The following is a 24861-nucleotide window of genomic DNA, read 5'->3' on the forward strand; positions in this document are numbered from 1 at the left end:
TGCAGCCTTCTCTTCTCCAGGCTGAACAGCCCCAACTTTCTCAGCCTGTCTTCATACAAGAGGTGCTTCAGCCCCTTGATTATCCTCGTGGCCCTCCTAGACTTGCTCCAAGAGCTCTATGTGCTTCTCATGTTGAGGACACCAGAACTGTACACAATACTCCAAGTCAGGTCTCACGAGAGCAGAGTAGAGGGGCAGGATCACCTCCTTCGACCTGCTGGTCACGCTCCTTTTGATGCAGCCCACGATACGGTTGCTTTCTGGGCTGCGAGCGCACACTACAGCCAGCTCATGTTCATTTTTTCATCGACCAACACCCCCAAGTCCTTCTCTGCAGGGCTGCTCTGAATCTCTTCTCCACCCAACCTGTAGCTGTGCCTGGGATTGCTCTGACCCAGGTGTAGGACCTTGTACTTGGCATGGTTAAACTTCATAAGGTTGGCATCAGCCCAACTCACAAGTGTGTCGAGGTCCCTCTGGATGGCATCCCTTCCCTCCGGCGTATCAACCGAACCACACAGCTTGGTGTCATCGGCAAACTTGCTGAGGGTGCACTCAATCCCACTGTCCATGTAGCCAACAAAGATGTTGAACAAGATTGGTCCCAACACCAACCAATCTCCAGCTGGACATTGAGTCATTGACTGCCACTCCTTCTGTGAGGCCATGCAGCCAGTTCTTTATCCACTGAGTGATCCATCCATCAAGTTTATGTCTCTCCAATTTAGAGACAACAATGTCATGTGGCACAGTGTCGAACGCTTTGCACTAGTCCAGGAAAGCTATGTCAACTGCTTTGGCCCTATCCATCAGTTTTATAGCCCCATCCTAGAAGGCTACCACATTCTTCAGGCATGATTTGCCCTTCATGAAGCCATGCTGGCTGTCACCAAGCACCCTGTTGCTTTTCATGCGCCTTAGCATGCTTTCCAGGAGAATCTGCTCCATAATACTGCCTAGCACAGAGGTGAGACTGACTGGTCAGTAGTTTCCTGGATCTTCTCTTTTCCCTTTCTTGAAAATGGGGGTTATATTTCCCTTTTCCCAGTCATCAAGAACATCACCTGACTGCCATGATTTTTCAAATATGATGGCCAGTGGCTTAGCAACTTGGTCTGACAGCTCCTTCAGGACCCGTGGATGGATTTCATCAGGTCCCATGGACTTGTGCACTATCATATTCCTAAGATGATCTTGAACCTGATCCTCTCCTGCAGTGGGCAATAGTGGAATCATAGAATCATAGAATAGTTACAGTTGGAAAGGACCTTAAGATCATCTAGTTCCAACCCGCCTGCCATGGGCAGGGACACCTCACACTAAACCAATCTACCACCGAAAGCAAATGTAGGCAGTGGGGTGTGTACCAGGTCTGGAGCAGGGATCCATAACTGCCTGTGCTCTCTTGTGAGTAGAAGTGCCCTGGTTTGACAAGTTACAAAGGTGGGTTGACCAATTCTGTCTGGTACAAACCTAATTTATTATGGAAGAGTTATCACACAGCTGCTATCAGCCTCTGAAAGTTTCAATTTAAAAGGTGTTTGCTGAATAAAAGGTAGATGAGTCTGTAGCTACTCATCTAGTTACTCTTCAAGCTAGATTAATTGCACCTGGACATTTCACAATTGAAGGTGCATTTTTTCCTGATGCTGTTAACTTCCCAGCTGTGGCCCAAGACAAAAATTAAGACTGAAACTTCAGGATCATTAGATTTGCTGCCTGAAAAGAAATGGTCATTTATAAACTATCTAACAATGATACATTTAGCAGCACCTGACATACTGCTTCTATCCTTCATACTAGGCAACAAGAGCTCTAATCTTCCTTATTTCTTGTTTTATCTCTTTTATATCTATTTTTATACTTTTGTTTCTTTTTTCTTCCTCTCAAAGGGCTAAGATAAGCATACTCAACAGATTTATTTTTAGTTTAGGCCTCTGATTACATTCCTGCAGGACAAAGGAATTGTAGATCTGCTCACAAATATTATGGTACTTCTTTTAGTTGTCTTTATGCAATTTTGGATTAGGCTTTTAGTATCTACCTGCAGGGAATTCATGCTGAGCCATAAAAGCCTATTACAGCAGTGACTGGTGAAGCACTAAAAATACCTTAGTCTGAAACAGCTTGTTTCAGGACTTTATCAGGAACTAAGAAAAGTGTACTGCATAATATGTTATAGAAGAAGGATGGCTTCCAAAGGACAAACAGAATACCTCTGGAAGTGATAGAAGATAAGAAGAAAAAAAAGTGCGGCAAGCAAAGCACTAGATGTTCCCTTCCATAAAAGAGGAAAGTCTTCACAAAGCAACCCTATTTAGTTAAGAGAAGCAACCCTGAAAAAGGTAGCTCCAATTCAACGAACTTGCTCACAAACTTGGACTGTACCAGCCAACCTCTTACTCCTTTCCCTAACTCAACATTAGATTTCCTCTTCATCCCTCTGTGTCTTATCATTTCATCTCTCCGTAATTTCTCAGGCATTATTTCTAATGATTTAGTGTCTATGATTCTATGATTTCTCATCTGTTCTCCTCTCTCACCTTCTGATCCTCTCTCCTACTGATGTGCTGATACATCAGTAAATAACCAAGCTTTGGTTTTCAACCTTGATTCGTGTGCCCTTCTCTTCCATGGTAAGACCTTCCCTTCTAACTTTAACACCTGTTTCCCTGACTTCTGCTCCCGTTCTGGAGACTAGACTGTTCCTCTACATAAACTTCACTTGACCTATTTTATTTTAGCCATCTTCTGTCTATCCCTGTTCCTCTAATTTAGATAACAGTTGAGCCAACATCAGCAATCTAACATATTTTTACTTTGTAGACCTACTCACAAGGAGTCCTGTTGCCTGAAACACAGCTGAGGTTTTTTCACTCTTCCTTGTCACCTCATTTTCAAACCCAGGGAGCTCTTTCTCTCATAATACAGAACAGTTGTATGTTTACTTCGGTCCGCCATTTACTAATTCTTCATATCTGTGTATGAGCATTGATGTGACATACTGTCATAGCATGACCATTAGAAATAAATCATACCTTTAGGCTTTTCAGGAATTATAATAAGCTATAGTCAGGTCAATTGTAGATACAACTCAAGATCACAGTTCTCAATTTGTGAGATGAAATTCAGAGTGTTATTGTTGTTAAAATTAACAAAAATATCTAGAAATTTTTGAAGAGAAAACATTTGTGCCTGTCTATAATTTTCAATCAGGTCTTGGTTTGGGAACAAGATTAAATGTGATTCTATCTAGCTTTTCTTACAGTTTTTCCTTCCAGAAGTCAAGTAGTGGACCACCAGCCATGAAGAGCCATAATTCTAATACAGCAACATTTTTACCTGTCATTACATGGTGTGACATGATTTATAACTGAGGTTTTGGCTAAGCAGAAACTATTCTCTTAATTTTTTCGTGTAGTATGATGTTTCTACACTTCAGAGGCAATTCATTATGCATCTATTTTTCACCAAATAATGCAGCTTTCAAGAAAACTTAGCAACAGCAAAAAGGATATCTCATGCACTGACTGCAATAATTTTTCAGAAAGACTGAGTTTTAAACAGCCTAAATCAGTTGAGTTCTGAGGGGCTGTTGCTTTAGCACATGCCAGGCCTTCCACTGAGAATAGAGCAGGTTTTATAATCAACATTCTTTAAATGATTATTGGTGGTGGTGGTGATGGTTTTGTTACAGTAGTAGTAGTGCTGTTGGTTTTGTTATTATCGTTACTAATGTTCATAATAATTATCATTATCATTATTTGTCTGATTATTTCTGGTCAGGAAAGTACCTGGGAGATTTGGCAGCCCCAAGTCTTCCTGCTCCTGCTGCATTTCCTTGGGGCTCAAGGCCTGAGCCATTGCAGGTTCTGGTTGCTCCCTATTGGTCCTGCATAACACCCAGCTGCACTTGAGTGAGCAGGAGTTTCAGGGAAGAGGAATCCTTGAGCATCCTTGAACATCCATGACAGCATGCTATTAAAGATAGATTCATATGCTTAAGGCATTGAGCAACTTGACATTTGAATATTTCTGAAGGCCCCTGCAGAGGGTGACTGACCCCGGAGTGAAATAAAGACTAATAATACAAGCTGCAGAGTTTTTAAATGCTCCAGCTTGCATGAACTGGAAGCTACTAAAAATCCTAAGAAAGGAAATGCCAGAGCCCTGTACAAGGTCTACACAAAGTTCAGACTATACAAGTTAAACATTGTGCAACACCACCAGCATGTCTAGTATATCTTTTCTGAATGAAAATAGAGTAAATAGAGTTAGTTAATTTGTTAGGTGGAGTCTTCCTTCTCTCTATGGTTATGTGGAAACATCTTGTTTATTTTTTAAATAGAAAAATAAACAACAGATCCTCCCATCCCCTGACTGCAACCGTCCTTCCTACTTCCAAGAAGCAGCCCCTGAATAAAGATACACTACATCCAGTAGGTCTATAGAAGGCATCTTTATTTAACACAATAAACCTGTTACACTGTGTTAGCATAGGGCAATAGTGGAAGCTCTGATAACAGTAAGTTTTACATTATCCATAAAAGAGACGAGTAAAAAGCAGATCTCAGGCTCCATTGTTCCTGTTTATAAGGTAATAATCCTATAACCATTTATTTTTAATGCTGTTTCTAACTGAAGTAAGTGGAAAATCAAATTTGAGGGGTTTGAGTGAGCACCAGAACTGAAAAAATAAGCCAGGAAAGGAACTGACTGGGTCTCTGCCATCTGCCCAGAAACCCAAAATATTATACAGTCCTTAAGAAAAATATCTGAAGAAGTAAAGAAATCACGTAATACTTTGTTAGGAAGTTTGATAACTAAATTGTATGTCTGATGCCTTTGAAGACAGTTACAGCAGAGTGCTGCTAAACCAAATGACAACAATGATTATGTTATTGTCTGATGTCAGCATTAAATAATAGCCATTGTCATAAGACCAAAATGAACCTTCTAAAAATGACCATTTTGTCCACAGCAATCTGCTCCATGCATTTAACATGGAAATATATCTACAGCTACCCATATGATGAATTTCACATGTAACAGTTTTCATTACAAATAAAACAAAATAAAAGGTTTCAGTGAACACACATGTTGTGTGGGGTTTAATCTGACCTCTATGATACACCTCTCCCAGCACATGTGCTTGCAACTGATGCCCAAGTGAACCCCTGGACCCTCAGTTCTATTTAACAGTGACATAAGGGTTGTTGTCATTTGTCCTCAGAAATTCCTACAGACCTGTCATGGCTCATCTCAAATTCTGCCCATTGATCAGCAATCATTTATCTGAGAATGGATTCACTCACAAGGGTGGTGAGTGAACAGCTACAGTACAAAATAAGACAGTATTATCTGTAAAGGTCAAAGACTATGACCTTGAGTGAAAGTTGCTGGGCTATTATGTAAATGAAAAATGAGTCCCCAGTCAGAAAGGTCAAATTTCAAGATGCAGGGTTCAAATGAGTACAGGAATTTCCAAGATGTTTATTGGGCTGGGAAAACTGAGCCTACATGCTCAAGGGTCAATGAATTCCTTTTGCTCACTGAGCTCTGTTTGCTTTAAGGAATACCATCAAAAATTACTTTGTTAGAACCTGCCAAGTGGTACTATTCCACGGTCACTATGGTAAAGCCTGTCTGCAGAGATACAGGTATAGAATGCCTTTCAGGACTCGGAAACTGTGAATTTGAGTGTGTCCCTGTCCTGGGTTCAGCAGTAGTAGCCGTTTTTCTCCTTCTTAGTAGCTGATGCAGTGCTGTGTTTTTGACTTTCAGCCTGGGAACAGCGCTGATAACACCCATGTTCTTAGTTGCTGCTCAGTAATGTTTACTCTGACCAAGGACTTTCTGAGTCTTATGTTCTGCCAGGGAGGAGGGGAAGCCAGGAGGAAGCAGAGACAGGACACCTGACCCAAACTAGCCAAAGAGGTATTCTATACCACAGCACGTCATGCCCAGTGTATAAACTGTGGGGAAGTTACCCCAAAGGCCCAGATCACTGCTCGGGTTGGGCTGTGTATCGGTTGGGGGGTGGTGAGTGTTTGCATTCTCTTCTCTTGTTATTTCCCTTATCATTATTATTATTGGTGGTAGCAGCAGTGGTTTGTGTTATACCTTAGTTACTGGACTGTTCTTTTCTCAACCCATGGGAGTTACATTCTTTCGATTCTCTTCCCTATCCCTCTGGGAATGGGAGGAAGGAAAAAGGTGGAGGGTGGGGAGTGAGCAAGTAGCTGTGTGGTTCTGAGTTACCAGCTGGGCTTAAACCATGACAGTCCCCTTTGCCTGATTCCTCAAGGAGAAGAATTTGTCAAAACTCTGAGCCATACCTGGCCAAGAAACTGAAATCTTGAAGAAATATTACTGCCAGTTCAGGGTTTTGGCAAATCCACCTCATTCAGAAACCATCTAATCATATCCTTTGTACAAGTCAGTAAGCTACCTTGAGAATTACAGTTTACTTTTGTAAAAATCTCCAGAGGCTACCATTAGGTCTAAGCTGGCAAGTAACCAGACATTTTGTCCCAGATCTTTTGCTCACCATCACATACTATATCCATTGCTCCATTCTTGCAAACCTTAAGTGCTTGCAACAAAGACCTTCGGTGAATGCCCTTGGCAGGAACTGATGTATTTTAACTGAACTGGTCAATGTTCACTGTCACTAGTGTTTGGACACTTTTCAAGTGTGGCTAGCTCAGAAGACCAGAAATGAACTTTTGTGAACACTTATCAACCATATGAAATATTTTCAGGACAAGATTATGAACAAGAATGCATACTAACCTTTTTGAGATTCTTCTGATTATTTTGTTTGTTTTAAGCATGCTTTGTGGAGCTCCATCTAACCAGAGATCAATGACTTACTTATCTAAAAATGCAGTGGAAGATGAACAAGAGAACAAGGACTGTTGACCTGGCATTTTTGGCAAACTGTGCTACATTTCTTGTAATGGTTTCAGCCTACCTAAAGTACTGGTGCCTGTGAATAACAGCTCTAATAAGACCATTACAGACTACACTTTCAATAGCTGCTCTTTGCAAAGAAAGGAAGGAAACTACTGACACAAAACAGAAAAATGCAAGAACTTCCTGAACTTTGAGCCATTCTGTTTGCATCACTGACATGTACTCACGGATTGGTCAAGGAGATGCTCTTATCTCTGAGATCATCTTCTGTCAACTTACCATATTCTCAATAGAAATTTTGGATTACTATGTTATTCATCCATCAGCTGATGGGATAATTCAAAATGCTGAGGACAAATCCAGTGATATACTGAGGCCAGCTCCTTCTCTGAGCTCTGAAGCCAGCTTTTCCTGCAGCACTTCAGTGAAAAACACTTTATGCTTTTCCTCTTATAAGCTGAACTAAGTGATCATTTGGGAAACTGAATCTTGAAGGCTATAACTAATCACCTTCAAGTCATAGGCAATTAAAATTGTAGATCCTTAACTTTTGAGTAAGCTAATGAGGAGATAAAGTGAAAGGCATGCTGCACCAAAGTAATGTAAACTACTAATCTGGGAGGAGAGGAAAAGAGAAAACCCATGCTGGTACTTACCACCTAACTTCTAGAGATTATCTCAGCAAAAAGGAGGGAAATATTGCAGAAGCCCTGTGTTAAAATGCAAGGAGCTTAAAAAGCAAGACTAGAATGAATATCGTGTCAAGGAATCAGTTTTGTCCTTGATTATATAAGGCAGCCTGGAAACATCTTGTTGGGCTGAAGGCTCTTTGGATGATGTGCTCTAGACCTTGTGACTCTATCACAGAAAAAGAGAAGAGGTTTCTTCCAACTTGAGGAAGGATCTTGCACCAAATCATCTGCTCTCTTTCTTTGGTCTCTCTATTAAGAGGTAGAATTTTCATTTAGTAACGACTGAAAACTTTGTCTATATTTGTCTCACCTTATAGCAGAATTTTCACAAAGATTCTTGTACTATACACAAGACATAGACACAATGTATCTGGCAAAACAGATGACAATCTGTCTCACACTGCGTTAAGGACAAATAAAAAAAAAATATAAAATAAATAGCCAAACATTTAGGAGTCTAAAGCACTGTTCAAGCAGAAGACATGAAGGTCCAAGACAATGATTCAAAAAGGCAAAATCTTTCTGCTTGCCCCAGTGCCTGAGAATCTATCTTGCTTGACCTGAACATCTGATATAAACCCATCTCCCTCCTAAGCTTCCTTGGGACTCACAAAATAGACACGTCTCTTCGGAGACCCATCTGGAGGCCTGATCTGCACACACAATAAATTTAGTGAAATGGCAGCATTAACTGCCATTAATCGCAGCGGCAACAGTAGCTGATCACTGTTTACACAATGCCTTAGCCATTAGGGCAGTTGCCAAGTAAAAAGCCTGAAGACCACAATTCCCCAGACTGATTTTAACCACTCAGCTACTATTGAAGAGATAGAAGACAGCCCAGTTGTTTGTCTTTTTGAAGGACTGAGCCACTCAGTGTATCTGAGAGAGTGGGCATCTGAAAGGACAGCCTGACCTAGGCACAAGCAGGCATTCGCTAACCTTGTAATTACTGTAATTCTTGTTCAGAGGTGTCTGGCTCCAGGAGCAGAGAGCCTTCACTTTGGGTGCTCCAGTGATGGATAACATAGCCTTCAGCTCCAGTCTGGGAGCTGCCTCCAGAACCTCTTTGTAGGGGGACTGCTCCATTGCATCCTGCCAGTCACTGAGGAAAGGCACCCTGGGGCAGAAGCGGCTCAGGGGAGAATGCTGCTGGTGAAAGCTGTCAGACTACAGCATATTTTCCCCAGAATCTCTTCTTTTTTCCTTCTTATGATTACTACAAGCATTTGTGGTTCCCCAGCCTCTCAGATAAGGCGTGCTGAGAACGGCCATGCCCGGCTGCTGTGGTACTACGAAGGACAATTCTGCAGCAGCAGGAGGTAGGAAATGAGTCTTGGAGATTTTTGAGTTATCTGAACTGTGCTGCCAGAAACAACATGCCTGCAAAAGCCCAGGTGGAATTAGCGTGTCAGAAACCGTGGCATTTTCAGTATTTCTAATTAAAAAAAAGCATACTTGGAGGAAATAATACAGAAATTGCCAAATATTGAAGGCCGAGTCATGTTTCCATAAAAGTCTGTGGGAGATTTGCCACAGACTTTTAAAAGACAAGAATTAGACTCTAAATAGTTTATTTATGAGGAGCAAGTTTTATTTTAATGTACCAGTATTTTTCCAAACTGTTTTAGGAAAATCATTAATAACTGAAGAAATCTGAAAAAAAAAAACCAACCCCAAACTGGAATCTTGGAAAATGCTTAATTACCATAGCAACGCTTGCCTTACTTTTGAATATCGTAACTCCAGAGAGGCACAGAGAGCTGACATGACCAGCTTCTTTTAAAATTTCCTGACTGCTAAAATCAAAGGATTGTACTGTATAATCCTCTTTAAACACAATAACAAAAACAGCTTTTTTTGGTATTAGTCACAGCCTGCCAAACGGTTTTCCACACCTTTCCATGCACAAATGGAGATCACCTTTACCTAAGGTTTTTAAAGATCTTTTTGTTATGAAACAAAATGTGAAATTGGGTTAAATAATGAATGATGTTGCAAGATCCGTAGGGAACCTTTCCTTCTATGACTCGGTCTCACTGAGGGAGGCAAATGGTCCTCTCAATATTAAAACCCTACAAACTTGAACTGAATGACATTGATGTTTATCCATAGTATATAAACACCAGGAGCTTTCCTAGTATTTTTACACTCTTAAAAGCATAACAGAAAATAAATTCATCATAGTGTTTTTAACAGTGAACTTGTGTTGGTTATAGATTCAAAAGCTGATGTCCTACCTCTGAAAACTCTGTGCAGTCTCAATTTAGCAAAATACCTGATAATTTTCAGTGCACAAAAATATTACTGATATGCTAAAAGATATTATTCAACATTTCAAAGTGAAAGGATTACCTCTGACCTTGACAGGCTTTGGATCAGACTTTAAAATTGCTAAGCTACAGGATCTGTGGTCAATGGGAACCAGGCGGAGAGAGGAATAGAGCTGGGCAGCCCATCATTGCTCCTGAGAAAGTGTCCTGTTCCCCCATCCCTCCCTCCAGCCTGTAGTCTCTTGGAAAATGGATGCAGCAACAGCTACCTTTGTGTTATTAACAAAATCTGTTATGAATGTTCTTATCCTAACAAATTTAGAAGACAATTAAAAATAGTCAGTTCCTTTACAGAGGACAAGATCCACATATTCACAGTCTCAACACTGATCTCTTACAACTTCCCACAGGCTCTGATTTAAACATTGAAATGTTGTCAACTTGGAGCAGTTTTGGCATCATGAATGAAATCTTTGAGAAGACAGACCATGGGAAAACCTTACCTGTTTGCCAACATGAGTTCTGCTGAAGTTGAGGACACCTATGCTGCAGGTGACAGCTGAAGGTGCAGGTGGGGGGACAGCCAAAATATGCACTCAAATATGGGTGCAACCATGACATGGGAGGGACACATTTGCACAGCATAGCCTTCAAGCTCATTGTTCCCCATTATTTTTGACTGTTGAGGAGCAGAGACTCTATTATAAAATAATTTCCTGATATGCATGAAGTACCATAGGGAACAATAACACAACTTTGTGGAGGAAGCAAGATGTTTTACTTTATTTCTGGCTATTTATAGCTCACTTGAGCATTTTGAGAATTGCAAACAATTCTGTAGACTAGCTATTTAAATACCCTGCTGAATGTATCCCAGCAGGAACTTGAGGGGTTTATTAATTTTCTAGCTAGAGAGATTTAAGCTTGCGATTCACTGGAGAATGTGCCAAAACAAGTCAGCCACTGAATTTTTAAACTTTTGCTTTTTATAAATGATCTTTTAATTAGACTGTTACCCCAATTGCCCCTCTCCTCTTCACATGCAAGTCATTCATTTAGCATGCAGAAAAATCCCCAAACCCCTTACTTAACATTTCAGCATAAGAAATTGCAGTGCCTCAAACTGGAACTTTGTTACATTTAAAATCTAAGGTCTCCTGAGCATTGGGTTAAAAGGAATAGCTTTTTGAAGGGATAACTCCATAGCACCAGCTTCACCACATGACAGGAAAACTTTCATTCAACCATTACTGTCACCAAGGAAATTGAAGTTAATTCTAGTTACCACCTTCTCAGATACAGACTTCTGGTAAAAAATGCATAGCCTATGTTTGAAACCTCTGTAAATAGCTCTAATGACTTTTGTTGCTGCCTAGATCAATTTCCTGACATGCACACTCCAGATAGCCTAAATTAAAATATGTTTGATATTATGTGTCATTAGTAAGAGAACACTCTTACCTTTTAGACACTAGACATCTTTACATCATTTGCATTTGAAAGGGATGAGTAATTTTCAGCTTTGAGAGAATTTAGCCCACATGATTTCTGCATAATTTTGCATTCCACTTTAAAATTCTCTCTGTCCTGCCATACCTTTTATATCCTTTTATGCTTAGGTTTCCCACTGTCTCTTGCCCTGCAAATTTGTCCATATGAGTACTGCTTGGAAACCAGCAGAAGGAAGATAAAAGTTCAGTCCTGCTCTGTTTTTCTTCAAATCACTTCACCAATGTCTGCTGGTGATTATCCATGGAAAATAATCTAAGGAAACAACGCATTTACTATATAAAAGGCAAAGTAAAAAATAAGATTTATCTTCTTCCTGGTAGTATTTCCACTAACTTAGCATTAGGCATATTTCCTTTAATCAAATGCTCATCCCCCATCTTCTGTGGAGCTCCATGCAAGTCTGTTTCTATATGGAGCAAACAATAAAAATAAAAACCTGTCCTAGACCTTGTCCTGCTTATTTTAGCTTTTGTAGCAGATTCATTATCTGCTGCTTCTTCACCAATAGAAATCAAGACTGAAAAAACAAAATGAAGCATGTCATCTCTTCTGTATGGGTAAATAAAAGCTACTCTTGAAGAAGGACCACAGGTCATCTTGTGTAACTTGCACTAGTGTTAGTGCAAGGATGCTCTCTGTGTTATGTACAGGATCCAGAGAATACATTATGCTACTGAAAGTGCTGCCTCGTCTCTTTTTAGCCTGTATGTAATGTCCTATGAAAAAATAACGCAATGAAAATGATCTGAAGTGAACACCACATCCTTTTCATGTTTTATAGTCCTATCTTTGTAATTATTTCCCTATTAGTGACCTTTTCGATGTTTGCATAAGTGACATATTTGCTTGGGGTTGTTTTCTTTCTTCTTTTTTTTTTTTTCCCCTAGATTTCCCAACTGTAATTCTTACTTCCAGATTTCTCTAACTTTCACCCTAATAGCATGAAAGATCAAGCTTTGAGTAGGAATTCTCAAGGAGTGTATTGGTTGTAGTGTAGTGTACTGACTATGTTTTAGCCAGTTTGTAATAACAACAAGTATCTCATGTCTCTGATATTTGTTATTGCTTTATTATTATAGGTATAACTATATTTCTTGTTTCATTTGGCTGAGGTGTGTTGATTCAGATATGAAGAACAAACTGCCTCTTCTGAAATCTGACCCCCATTCTTTGCTAGGCTCCATTGGTAGCTGATATTACTGAAGCTGAAGCCTAGCTTTCCTTCTTTAAAGTTGTATTGTGAAAGGTGCCAACAAAGTAGTCCTCAAATAAGAGGCATCCCATTTATCTATATGTCAAGAGAAGCAACACAAAACCACTTATGAATGTTGTACAAACATCCACAATAAATACTACTCCTGATCATGTTTGCTGTGAGCTTCTTTTATATAAAAAGACAAGGAAGTGGCAAATGAGCTACTGTTTTTATGCATTGTATCATGACTTCTCTCTGCATAATCTAGCATAGTCATCAGAAGTCATCACTTTTGGAACAGTATCTGTGCATTTTCATTTAGCTGCTGTACCAGCAGCATCTTCTTATTCTGTATTGCTGGGTTACTTGCACTAAAAACAAGGGCATGAGGCTTCTCTTGACTTTTGTGCTTCTTTTGACAGCAGTTTTTGCTGCACGCATCACTGTTTTCAAGGAGTATCACTGAAGTAGAACAAAGCAGAACAAAGTAGAGACAGCAGAACCAAGCCTCAAAAGCTATTTGCAGTACCTCCACAGAAACTATTTTCTGCCACTTCTATTCTGGTAGACTGAGGACCAGCCTGTAATATACAGAATCACCACAGGATACCCTATTTAACAAATAGTTTCTGAAAGGGTGTTTTTCTCCAATATTAATTTTCCATGGTCAAAGTTTGACTTAGTCAAGTTGCCAGTTAAAATATATTGTCTCACAAAGACAGACCTAAAATCAGGTCTAGGCATATCTAACAATATCAACAGCTCCAATAGACTGATTCTCTTATAAATCTTCTACTAAATGCACTACTTTATTTAAATTTGCATACTTTATACCATCTCTTAAAAGTTGTGAAGCTGAAGAAAAATGTAAAATAAAATCAAAACATATTTGTGTATTTGATAACAAATTCAGATTAATATTGTTGTGCATGTCCTAAAAGAGGGGGGAAAAAAGAGCATAATAGAAACAAAAATTAACATAAACAATCAGAATCACAGAAAAACACATAAGACCTTGATTCAAAGGCTTATCTGATGTGACCTCTGCTTCCCCTGTTGCTTCAGTGTGATGTCTTTCCAAGGAGTTGTTCTTTACTATACTGCCTCAGGCCTGAAGTCTGTTTTACCATTGCTGCTTCTTTGGTCAGAGTAATTACAGAGCATTCAAATCAATCTTATTTAACAAAAGAAAAAAGGAAGAAAAAAAAAAAGGGAAATTTTGCTTTGCTAGACACAGAATAACAAATGTGGAGGTTTTCCTGCCTCAGAAGGTCTCATGCTCTGGGTTGTGTTTATGGTTTATGGGTACTTTCCAGACACGGACTTCAACTCACATGCACATGTATGCATGTGTCTGCATACACAGAGCCTGCTCCTGAACAAGTCACCCTGGTACCATTAAGTTTAGCCCCAAGTTACCATGAGGCCACTACAGCAGGAGCTGACAGTCACAGTTCTTATCTGTTCCTACTGTCTAACAACATTTGCTTGCTCTTTTTGTTGAACTTGAAGTAAGCTTTGGATTGAGTCTTGGCATCATTTTTCTGTTAAAGTCTCCTGTGAGTTAACCTGCAACACCTCACAGTAAAGGGAAAAAAAAATCCAATTCTTTCATTATACAACTGCTTCACTTCCTAAGGCTTAGGCTACATAAGTTAACCTCAGGCCTCAGGCCATGTTCATCTCTCACTGATGATGATCTCTCACCCCTGAACTGCTATAAAACAAACTGGATTAGCTGATCAGTTGATAAACTGACTTTTGGTTGTGTGACCAAAGTTCCTTTCACACATTCTGACCAGAAACCCCAGCACTCAGAAGGAAGGAGATGGGCTGCTCCTGGACTACTACTGTTTTTAAGGAGTATTTTGATTTTATGAAAAAGTGTTACAATGCAGTCTTTATTTTGATGAACAAATACTATTCATTCCACAGGAATTCTGACACATCCAGTGCCTGTGGTCAGTGTTGTCCTATGCCAAATGAAGGTTGTGCACCAGAGGAACGTACTGGCCCTCAAAAACCTGCCTCTTTCATTTCAAATACGAGTGCTGCTGTGGACAGCTGGGATTGCATTTGTACATCTCTCCTCAAGTCCTGCATGATGTGGAGAAGGTCACCCAAAGCACAGTTTTCAAAACATGGCCACAAGTTATGCATTCCTCATTTTCTGGGTATCTAATATAAAACAGCTGTGGATGAAATTGCAGCCATAGTGAGTACTCACACCTCCAGCTGGAGCTTGCTCCCACAGCAGAAAACTCCATAAAAAGGTTAAATGCTCTGAAATATGAATTCCAAGCTGGCTATCTAAAAGCAGCAGACATTTCTGACAAATCATTTCTACAGGAATGCAGCGAAGACGGGCCTACTATTTGCTGGGTAAAAGACTGTCTGGATAGGAAGTCCAAAGAGTGGCCTCAAGCTGCGCCAAGGGAGGTTTAAATCGAATATTAGGAAAAAATTCTTGACTGGAAGGGTTAATAAGCATTGGAACAGGCTTCCCAGGGAAGTGGTTGAGCCACCATCCGTAGAGGTATTTAAAAGATGTGTAGATGTGGCACTTATGGACATGGCTTAGTGGTGGACTTGGCAGTGCTAGGTTAATGGTTGGCCTTTTCCAACCTAAATGATTCTATGACTCTGTGAAGACAAGTGCACTAGCATTTGTGAATCAGAGCAAATCTGCAGATTCTGGTAGTCAAACAGGTAACTTTTTGGTCACCTATCGTAATATATGTTCCAGAACTCTGAATTGGAGTCTGAAGACATCAAAATGTTTTGTATAAAGCAAGTGCAAAAAATGAACCCCTTCTCTCATCACTTACATATATAGTTTTATATACGCAAGCAAACAAACAAGGATTGTTGAGGAAAGCAAGAAGAATAAACAAACATTCCAAGCTAAACTACTTGTAGGTATTTGTAAATGAAAACAGTTGTGGCAACACTGCAAGGACCACTTGCACATTTCTGGGTCTGAATATTTATCCATATCCTCCTCAGGCAAGGCTGGGAGCTCAGCTCTAAGTACCCTGGTTTCCACAGAAAGGAAGCTCAGCTGAGCATCACAGAGGCAATCACACTGATTTTTCATAAATGACCAATATTATTTAAGAGATCAACAGTTACCTGCAGACAGCAAAGAACAAGCTTGCATCATAAAACCTACCTATCCCAGCAAGACTGTGGGAAGCTTGGATTAAATTCCCTTTGCTGCCTGACAGAATCTGACCTGACATCTCCCTCCTTGAGGTGAACAGGCTGATCACAAAAGGTTAGCTATTTTAAGGCACAAGGGTGAGGCATCCCATTATTTCTCTTCAAACTGTTCCACTTTGCACGGAATGAATATTCATTGGGCTCCTGAGAGAATGAAAGTGCAAACATGTGCCTATAACAGGGTTGTTTAGGTGCTCAGCAGGGAAAGTGGGTGAGAGGAACATATTCTTTTGGAATATGAGAGCACACCTGGCTAAGCATCAGCACAGCAAGGGTGTTGATGATCTGTGTTTGGGACTGAGGTGCTCACACTGGTGATAAGACAGAATTTGCTTAAATCTGATTGTGGCAGCAGCCCTCAGATTCAGTACTGAAGAGGCTACCTGGAAATTAATAGTTGTCTATTTAATGCTCAATAATGTGAGGAAAACACAGTGTGAAATCACTCACAGAATGATGAGAATGACTCTCCTACAGCTGCAAAAATAATATTTCTCCCTCCAAACTACCCTTATATATAGATGTAGGAATAAAAATGATCCTGGCAGAGAAGTAATTAAGTAGAATGACTGCAAAAATCTGATAATAGATTGTCTTAAATCCAGCAAAAAGCTCTTCATCTAGATATACTAAAAAGCAGATTAAATAACTGTTCACATGAACTTTTCTATGAGAGAATTTTCCCTTTAGACTGTTGCTTTAATGACTGTGTAATTATTGGAATTAATTGGTTTTGAAGGAACACTAGCATTTTTAACACAGGTTTTATTAGACAGTGACAGCCTCTTTTGTTTTATCGTAACTTTTTATTTTCACTCTCTGATGCACTACTATTGGATCAAACTTTTCAGTTGTGTAGTGGATGATCATTTCAGTCTGTTTATACTGACTTCTACTGGCTTTCCTCAGGAATTAATGTCCCACAAATTTTATTGTGGAATTATTTAGACAGATGTTAACAAAGTTAGACTGTACAGGTAAAGAAAGAATTCTGTGTATTGCCCTCAAATGACCTTGCTATGGAGAAGGGTATTTGGGCACGGCTTCTTTAATGGAGAAAATCTATAGAATTTAACAACCGGGAACAACACTGTTTAAAAATGTAGCAACAAAAAAAAATTTAAGGGATCTCTATGCATTATTTAGATTTGTTATCTAGATAATTAATAGATAATATGCATTATCCAAACAATGCATTTAGATAATATTTATTATCTAGACCATTTGAAATTATACTTTAAAAAAATAAGGAAAACATTATATGATTATATGATTTTAGTTCTAGTGGGGAACCACACAACATCCACAAGAATGAGTGGTCAGTTCACACTGGCTGAGACCAGTGACAACTCCAGGAGAAGGATCTGCCCACTGTAAGTGTGGCCCACTCAATCGGAAAGAGAGCAAGGTTTTTAACTAAGGAACACCAGGGATGCCTGTGCCTTTTCAGTTTAGTCGAAGCTCTTTCAGATCTTCTGGCTGCCAAAACCCAGCAGGTTTGCTTCTGTTTGCATGTATATAGCTGGTTTGGCACTTCATTTTATGTGGCAGAGCAGCAGCAGACACTGCCTTCACATGAGCTTTGCTCTATATTTTTTACTAATAAAGACTGGACACACCATCTGGGTCGGAGCAATCCCAGGCACAGCTACAGGTTGGGCAGAGAAGAGATTCAGAGCAGCCCTGCAGAGAAGGACTTGGGGGTGTTGGTCGATGAAAAAATGAACATGAGCCGGCTTCAGTGTGCGCTCGCAGCCCAGAAAGCCAACTGTATCCTGGGCTGCATCAAAAGGAGTGTGATCAGCAGGTCGAAGGAGGTGATCCTGCCCCTCTGCTCTGCTCTCGTGAGACCTCACTTGGAGTATTGTGTGCTGAGAAAGTTGGGGCTTTTCAGCCTGGAGAAGAGAAGGCTGCATGGAGACCTCAGAGCAGCCTTCCAGTATCTGAAGGGGGCCTACAAGGATGGTGGGGAGGGACTCTTCATCAGGGACTGTAGTGACAGGACAAGGGGTAACGGGTTCAAACTTAAACAGGGGAAGTTTAGATTGGATCTAAGGAAGAAATTCTTTACTGAGAGGGTGGTGAGGCACTGGAATGGATTGCCCAGGGAGGTCGTGAATGCTCCATCCTTGGCAGTGTTCAAGGCCAGGTTGGATGACGCCTTGGGTGGCATGGTTTAGTGTTGGGTGTCCCTGCCCATGGCAGGGGGCTTGGAACTAGATGATCTTAAGTTCCTTTCCAACCCTAACTATTCTATGATTCTATGATTCTATATTAATAACCTCTTCTTTACACTGCAGACTGGTAAATTAGAGTTGGGTTTCTGTCTCTCTAAGAAACGTTGCTCAATTCACCGCTTTGATGCCTTTAATGTACCTGTGGAACTTCTATGCCGTTCGTCATGAAGTGCGCCTTCTAGCTGATGGTTACATGCTGATTTGTGCTGGCTGGCTGATGAACGAGGTGCTGTGTAGGAAGAATTTAGCTTTTATTTTTTCAGGACACTTGAGAAAAAGTATCTGGGGCTTGGAATACTTTCATATTCCAAAAGAAAAATTTTTAGTACCCAGGGAGAAAACATCTCTAGGAAGAAATATTTAAGAAAACACGGACAGAAAAGATTACATCAGAGGACAGAGATCATCCCAAACTCATGGTTTGCTGACAGTAATCTAATCTACCTCAGGAGCCCTCTAGGATTGCCTTTGGCACAGCATTAGTAGATTTTATAAACCACAATTACACACTAGGAAATACCCCTTTTGTTCCTGCTTATAGACCTTTACCCCACCTGGAGACTGTTAAACATGAATCTTTCCCCCTCCCATGTGTTCTGCATGGCAACCAGAATTTTTCTACACTATGAAAAAGGATGCACTTAATTCACTTTGAGACTCATTGTCTTAAAACCACAGAGACACAGATCTGGGAAGGACAACAGGAGTCTGCCCTGTCCTGCCCCTGCACTGTCCCCAACAGGTACTGGTATTAAACACATCCCATTAAAGACATTCAGATGTATTCTTGAGAGCTACTCCAGTACTTCAACAGCCAAAGTACTCCAAAAGATTGCACTAATAGTGCAATTATGGGTAGGCAGCATTTATTTGAAATAATTTCTTTTCCTTCCTCGTTGGTCTTAAAAAGCCTCTGATCATTATTCTTTTAATAATGATCTCCTTTGCATACTAGAAGAGTTATCTTATCCCCTTTTAATTTTCACTTTCATAGCCTAAAGGAATGGAGCTACCTTTCTTTATGGATTGTGTTTTCTAACCCCTTTAGCATTCTTCGCACCCTCCTCTGGATTTTCTCCATGCCATCTTTTTAAATGTGTTGTCTAAAAGTGGACACAGTGATCTGAGATCTGGCTGACTCCCAAGTAGAAGAGAATACTTACTTCCCAAGGGCTGAGTACAACATTCCTATGAATGTATCTTTGACCAAGACTTTCTGTTTTTGTAACAGTATCGTGTTATTACTCATAGTCAGTTTGTGATTCACTACAACCCCCAGATCCTTTTGTGCAAAGTTACTCCTGTTACATTTTTCTATCTATCTGATTTGTCTGTTGAATTTCATCTGCTTTTAATTTCAGATGATGTCTGACTTTTCAGACTCATTTCATTTCCAGTTCTGATCCTGTCACCAAAGTAGAAGCAACTTCTCCTTTCGCATTGTCTGTAGATTTTCTAAACATATTAATTCAATGTCATTTTTCAATCATTAATAAAGATACTTAGAAGACATAGGACTCCACGTGAGATGCCTCTCAGCTTAATGTGAATCACTGAAAGTTATTCTTGGCAGTCACTCAATAACAATGACATGCAGAGGAGGGGGTTCAGCGCTTTGCTTGGATTTAGGTAAACCACCACAGTGGCTGTGGTAGTGTGTCCTGGGTTCAGCAGTAGCAGTAATTTTTCTCCTTCTTAGTAGCTGGTGCAGTGCTGTGTTTTTGACTTTCAGCCTGGGAACAGCGCTGATAACACCCATGTTCTTAGTTGCTGCTCAGTAATGTTTACTCTGACCAAGGACTTTCTGAGTCTCATGCTCTTCCAGGGAGGAGGGGAAGCCAGGAGGAAGAGGAGACAGGACACCTGACCCAAACTAACCAAAGAGGTATTCCATACCACAGCACGTCATGCCCACTATATAAACTGGGGCAGTTACCCGGAAGGGCTAGATCACTGCTCGAGTCAGGCTGGGTATCGGTCGGCAGGTGGTGAGCGGTTGCAATCTCTTCCCTTGTTATTTCCCTTATCATTATTATTATTGGTGGCAGCAGTAGTGGTTTGTGTTATACCTTAGTTACTGGACTACTCTTATCTCAACCCATGGGAGTTACATTCTTTTGATTCTCCTCCACATCCCTCCGGGAGCGAGGGGAGGAAGAGTGGAGAAGTGAGCGAGTGGCTGCATGGTTCTGAGTTAGCGGGTTGGCTTAAACCACGACACAGTGCCTAGCTCTTATCCAGGGAAATGAGACTGCTCTTAGCATTATAGTCTATGACCCCTTTTCCCAACAACCACCTTTCCAGAAAAGTTATACAATGGAAAGGAGTAAAGAAGATGGGGCCAGGCTTTTCTCAGTGGTATCCAGTGACGGGCTAAGCAGCACCGGATATAGGAAATTACATTTAAACACAAGAGAAAACTAGTTTTTTTTTTCCTTATGAGGGTGGCCAAACACAACAACAAGCTTCCCAGAAAGGTTATGGAGTTCCCATCTTGGCAACTGAAGGGACACAGTCCTGAGCAACCTGCTGTAACTCACCCTGCTTGAGCAGGGGTCTTGGACTAGAGACCTCCTGAGGTCTCTTCCAGACACAACCATTCTGTGATTCTATGAATCTACGAAAGAATGATGTTTATTTTAGACATCCTTTCTTGAACTCAGCCAGTGTTTTGCAAGCAGTTTTAACTTTTTAGAATAATAATTTTAAATATCTTGAAGTCTTCTACTGACAAAACTGGAAGGTCAGTCTGGGGATTAGATTAAACATTTTGCCAGTCTCTGCAATACTGTGAATGACACATAACAAACAAACAGCACTTGAAGCTCTGTAATTGACTCCTCTGGAGACTGAGTGCACATTTTTTTTAACCCTAGATCAAAGTCTTTCTCAAAAAGTTTGAGCACCGGTATTAGACAGTTTCCCTGTTATAGCCTCCCTCTTCCCACTATTCCAACTTTAAAAAGCAGCATGTTATTTTTAAGGAAGCTGAAGCTCAATGCCATCACTATTAGTAAAGATCTCCATTCAAATTCATGACTCATTTGACCCAGGGTAGGCCTCTGCAGTCAAATGGGAGTATTGGCAAGCACCACTTGTGACCTGGATTCTGTCCCCTGTGTTCCCAGAACCTCACAGTCACTTCATTAGTGCCCACGTGGATGAGTAATATGAACAGCATGAGTCACAGTCAGTGACTGGATATGCCTCAACAGTCTTTCCACTGTGCCTTAGGTTTTTGGATTAGTCAAGAAGCCCATGTTCCAGCAGGGAGGTCAGACTAGCAGATGGGTGTCTCTGGCCCCATTACAAGATATTCTCTAATCACAGCCATCTATTGGGAAGTTTGTCACTGGAGCAGCACGCTGGAGCAGGAAGTAACGGGATTCTACCTTGCTGAAGAGTTGGACCAAAATGTATTTGTCTTGAAGCTAGGAATTTTCAACATTTATCCCTCCTACAAGAGGTTTACCCTTCTTCCCGGCTGAAGTCAGGGGGAAATCTCTGGCTTCTAACTTCACTAGGCACAGGACCTGACTCTTAAATGAACCCACAGCTTTTACAGACTACTGGCTTGGAACCTGATGGACTGGCCAAAATACTTTCAGCTAGTCTTATAACCTGATTTTGGTACTTGGCAGAAATTTTAAAAGTTCATGCTCCCTTTTGCTCCCTTATTTAGCAGATTGGTTTTCACCATTTTTCTGCTTTCACGTCAGTTTCTGGTTGTGAAATTATGTAAAACCCACTTAATTATAATGGAGAATTTAAAATTATCTGTTCAGACAGGTACAAAGACATGTTCCTGAACAGCAGTGCAACAGCGTGGTGTGGAAAAAACACCATTTAATACAACTACCTCTATACATTTCTCTTAGTTATACAGTTGAAATACACAGTACATCAGCTATAATTCTGTAACAGTGACTCTTCTTTTTCTCTTGTGTTATGAACATGAATTGTTATGAAAGCATTGCTTTCTCGCTTATTGGTAAACCTGTCTAATAATTTCCTTACAAGGGTAAATGGGGCTTTTCTGTTAAATCTTCTCTTAGAATTCAAGCATCCGGAAATGTGTCTCTTCTATTGACAGACCTTCACATTTCCTTGTCCCAAATGAGTGATTCTCCCCAGAATCATTTTATATAGAGACATCACCGCTTCTCTCCTACATGTGGCATACAGATGGGAAGGTTTCATGTGCAAGTCTTGTCAGAGAGTAGGTATGGGGTGGATAACTGGTAATTGAGTATCAAGTGTTTCTGAAGAAAAGTAAGAACTTGGTGCATGTTACCACTGGAAACTGAGGTGTCAAAGGGCTTGTAGACACCTAAAGGCAGGTTTTACAAAACCCTTGATGATATGTGACTTAAGCACCCTGAAAGGCAGTTAGGTAACAAGTGAACCTAGACTCCTGTCCTAGGTATTTTATCTTAAGTCAATCTTAAGCTAAATGGGAATGGTGAAGCATTAGCCTGACCTCTGAGGGGAGGTAGTAACCACACAGTATTCACATCTACCACTGTTTTTTTGCTTCTAAGAGTTCATTTTGATCTTATGACCTTACGCCTCGATAACTCCTAAGTTTCCTTACCAAAGGTTGTTGAAATGTTTGCTTTAGCAAAAATTGGTAGCCTAGAGCTATTTTACAAGCAGCATGACCCTCCAGTGAGGCAAATTCACATAACTTCTATCTGACTTGAGGGCATATAGATTCACGTTTCTAATTAGTATCATCCACATGGCTAGTTTACTAGGAGCTGGAAAATTCAAACCTACAAGACAAACACAAAAGCATATGTGGTTTTCCTCTTTTTCCTGACAAAGCTCATAGTAACTGTGCAGAGAGAAGGGTGTGTGTGGACTAGCAAGAGGAAAACAGAATAAAACAGTAATTCCTGGAAATATTTTCCTGGTAAGATGCTTCTGTCTTAATGCAATAAGCTCTACAGATAGCTATCTCCCACTTCCAAAAAGAGCAAGCAATGTCACACATTCACAATAGCGAGTCATGATTTCAGTGAGGTACGTCAGTTCAAATGCTCATACACTATTGGTTTCTTAGTCAGAAGTTATATTGGGCCAAAGCATTTGCACATTTCTAAGAGAAATCTACTGCTATACCACTGAAGGCACATCCCTGTTACCACATAGTGTTCAGCTATTTCAGGAATGAAGAGCTTTAAGAGCTCCCCAAGGTTAAATACAGCATCCTGTATGCAAGCCGAGTTGCTATGGTGACATTTCTTTACACTTGCATCACTCACTTGTTTAATATAGACCTATGGCCTTCTGTTTTGTAATTGTTGATGAACTACCAAACTGCCTTATATTAACTGTACAAAGGTGATGTGAATCATATTTCAAAACACCAAACTAAATGTGGTATGATTAAACCTGAGAAAAATACATCACTACAAACAAAACTCTGTTGAAACAGATTTTATGTTAAAGAAGTACATTTTAATTTGAAGCAAAAATGTTGCAACCTAGTAGCACAAAATGTGTTCCAGGAGGTAAAGCTGGAAGTTGGGATTACAGTTACAAAAGCAAGGCATGAAACGTCAGGAAATAAATTAAAAAACAAAACAAAACACAACAAAAAAAACCAACCAACCACACACAAAACCCCAAACTACCTAGCATGAGAAAATCTGGGTATTTCTAGGGTTCTGGCCTCAGTCCTTTGTCTTGTCTTGGTTTCCAGTCACTGGGAGTTGAGTCTCACTACCTAGTACTTGGAAAAAAATATTATGCTCCATCAGATATGCAAACTAATTATCCTTTTTATTTATTTGCACATTGTTTGCTTATATCTTTATTTACAATTTGGAAAATATGATGCTGTTTTGGAAAGCTGTCTTGTCTATGGCTCTGATTATGATCTCGTGAGACAGCAATAGACGTTAGGCATTAAATAAATGCACGGTTTTGTGAAAGGAATCTTAACAGAGATCACAACTCTTTCCACAGATGTGGCTTTGGGCTTGTTTTTTTTTCACATCTAGCTAGCAATAATAAAAAGATATGTGAAAAGTTTATATTTTCTAAAACTGTTACGCCTTTTGTTTCAGGGAGAGCACTGATATTTATGTTGTGCTGGGAAGGCAGAATGTTTTTAGGCAGCTGGCGCAATTAAGTAGTCCTGGTGCATCATTAAGAGGCAAAGTATAACCAGAGTAGATATTTCTCTACAATCTTTTATCCACAGCAATAAAAAAAAAATAGGTTTGATTGCATTTTTTACAAGCTGCAGAATATGCTGTAAACGAAGGCTTCTCTGCTTCCTCTTCTCAGCATTTGGGCTTTTTCCTTAAGATTCTGTGTTGCTCAGCAACTTTTGCTACTCAGAGACTTCTGGTCAAACCCAGACCACAGGAGAAAATCTCAGAGATATACTTCACCCCCTGTCATTTGATAAAAAACATTTGGGGGCAACACTATTTTTTATCTGATGTTCAACATGTGACAGCTCCCTCAATCTCAGCACGCAAAACCTTTTCCTGTGTAACTTCATGTTTCACCTGATGAGGTGCATCCAGGCGTGTTTCATGTGTAGCATTAAGCATAATGTACCAATGTTTCCAAACACATTATAATTACGTTTCTTCTGAGGAAGTCAGGATTTATGTCTAGAACAGTAAGTGCTAATTCATGGAAGGTGAACAAAAAGAGATAATTTATATAAAACACCCATGACTATTCTGCAAAGCTGACTGAGGTGAAAAGGGGCCCTAAATGTGGATAAGGTCAAGAAATTCTTATCCTCAGGATGCTGTTCCTTGGCTTGGAATATTAAGCTGAACTTTTTT

The sequence above is a fragment of the Psittacula echo genome (genome assembly GCF_963264785.1).
Source record: "Psittacula echo genome assembly, chromosome: 1".
Taxonomy (NCBI): Eukaryota; Metazoa; Chordata; class Aves; order Psittaciformes; family Psittacidae; genus Psittacula; species Psittacula echo.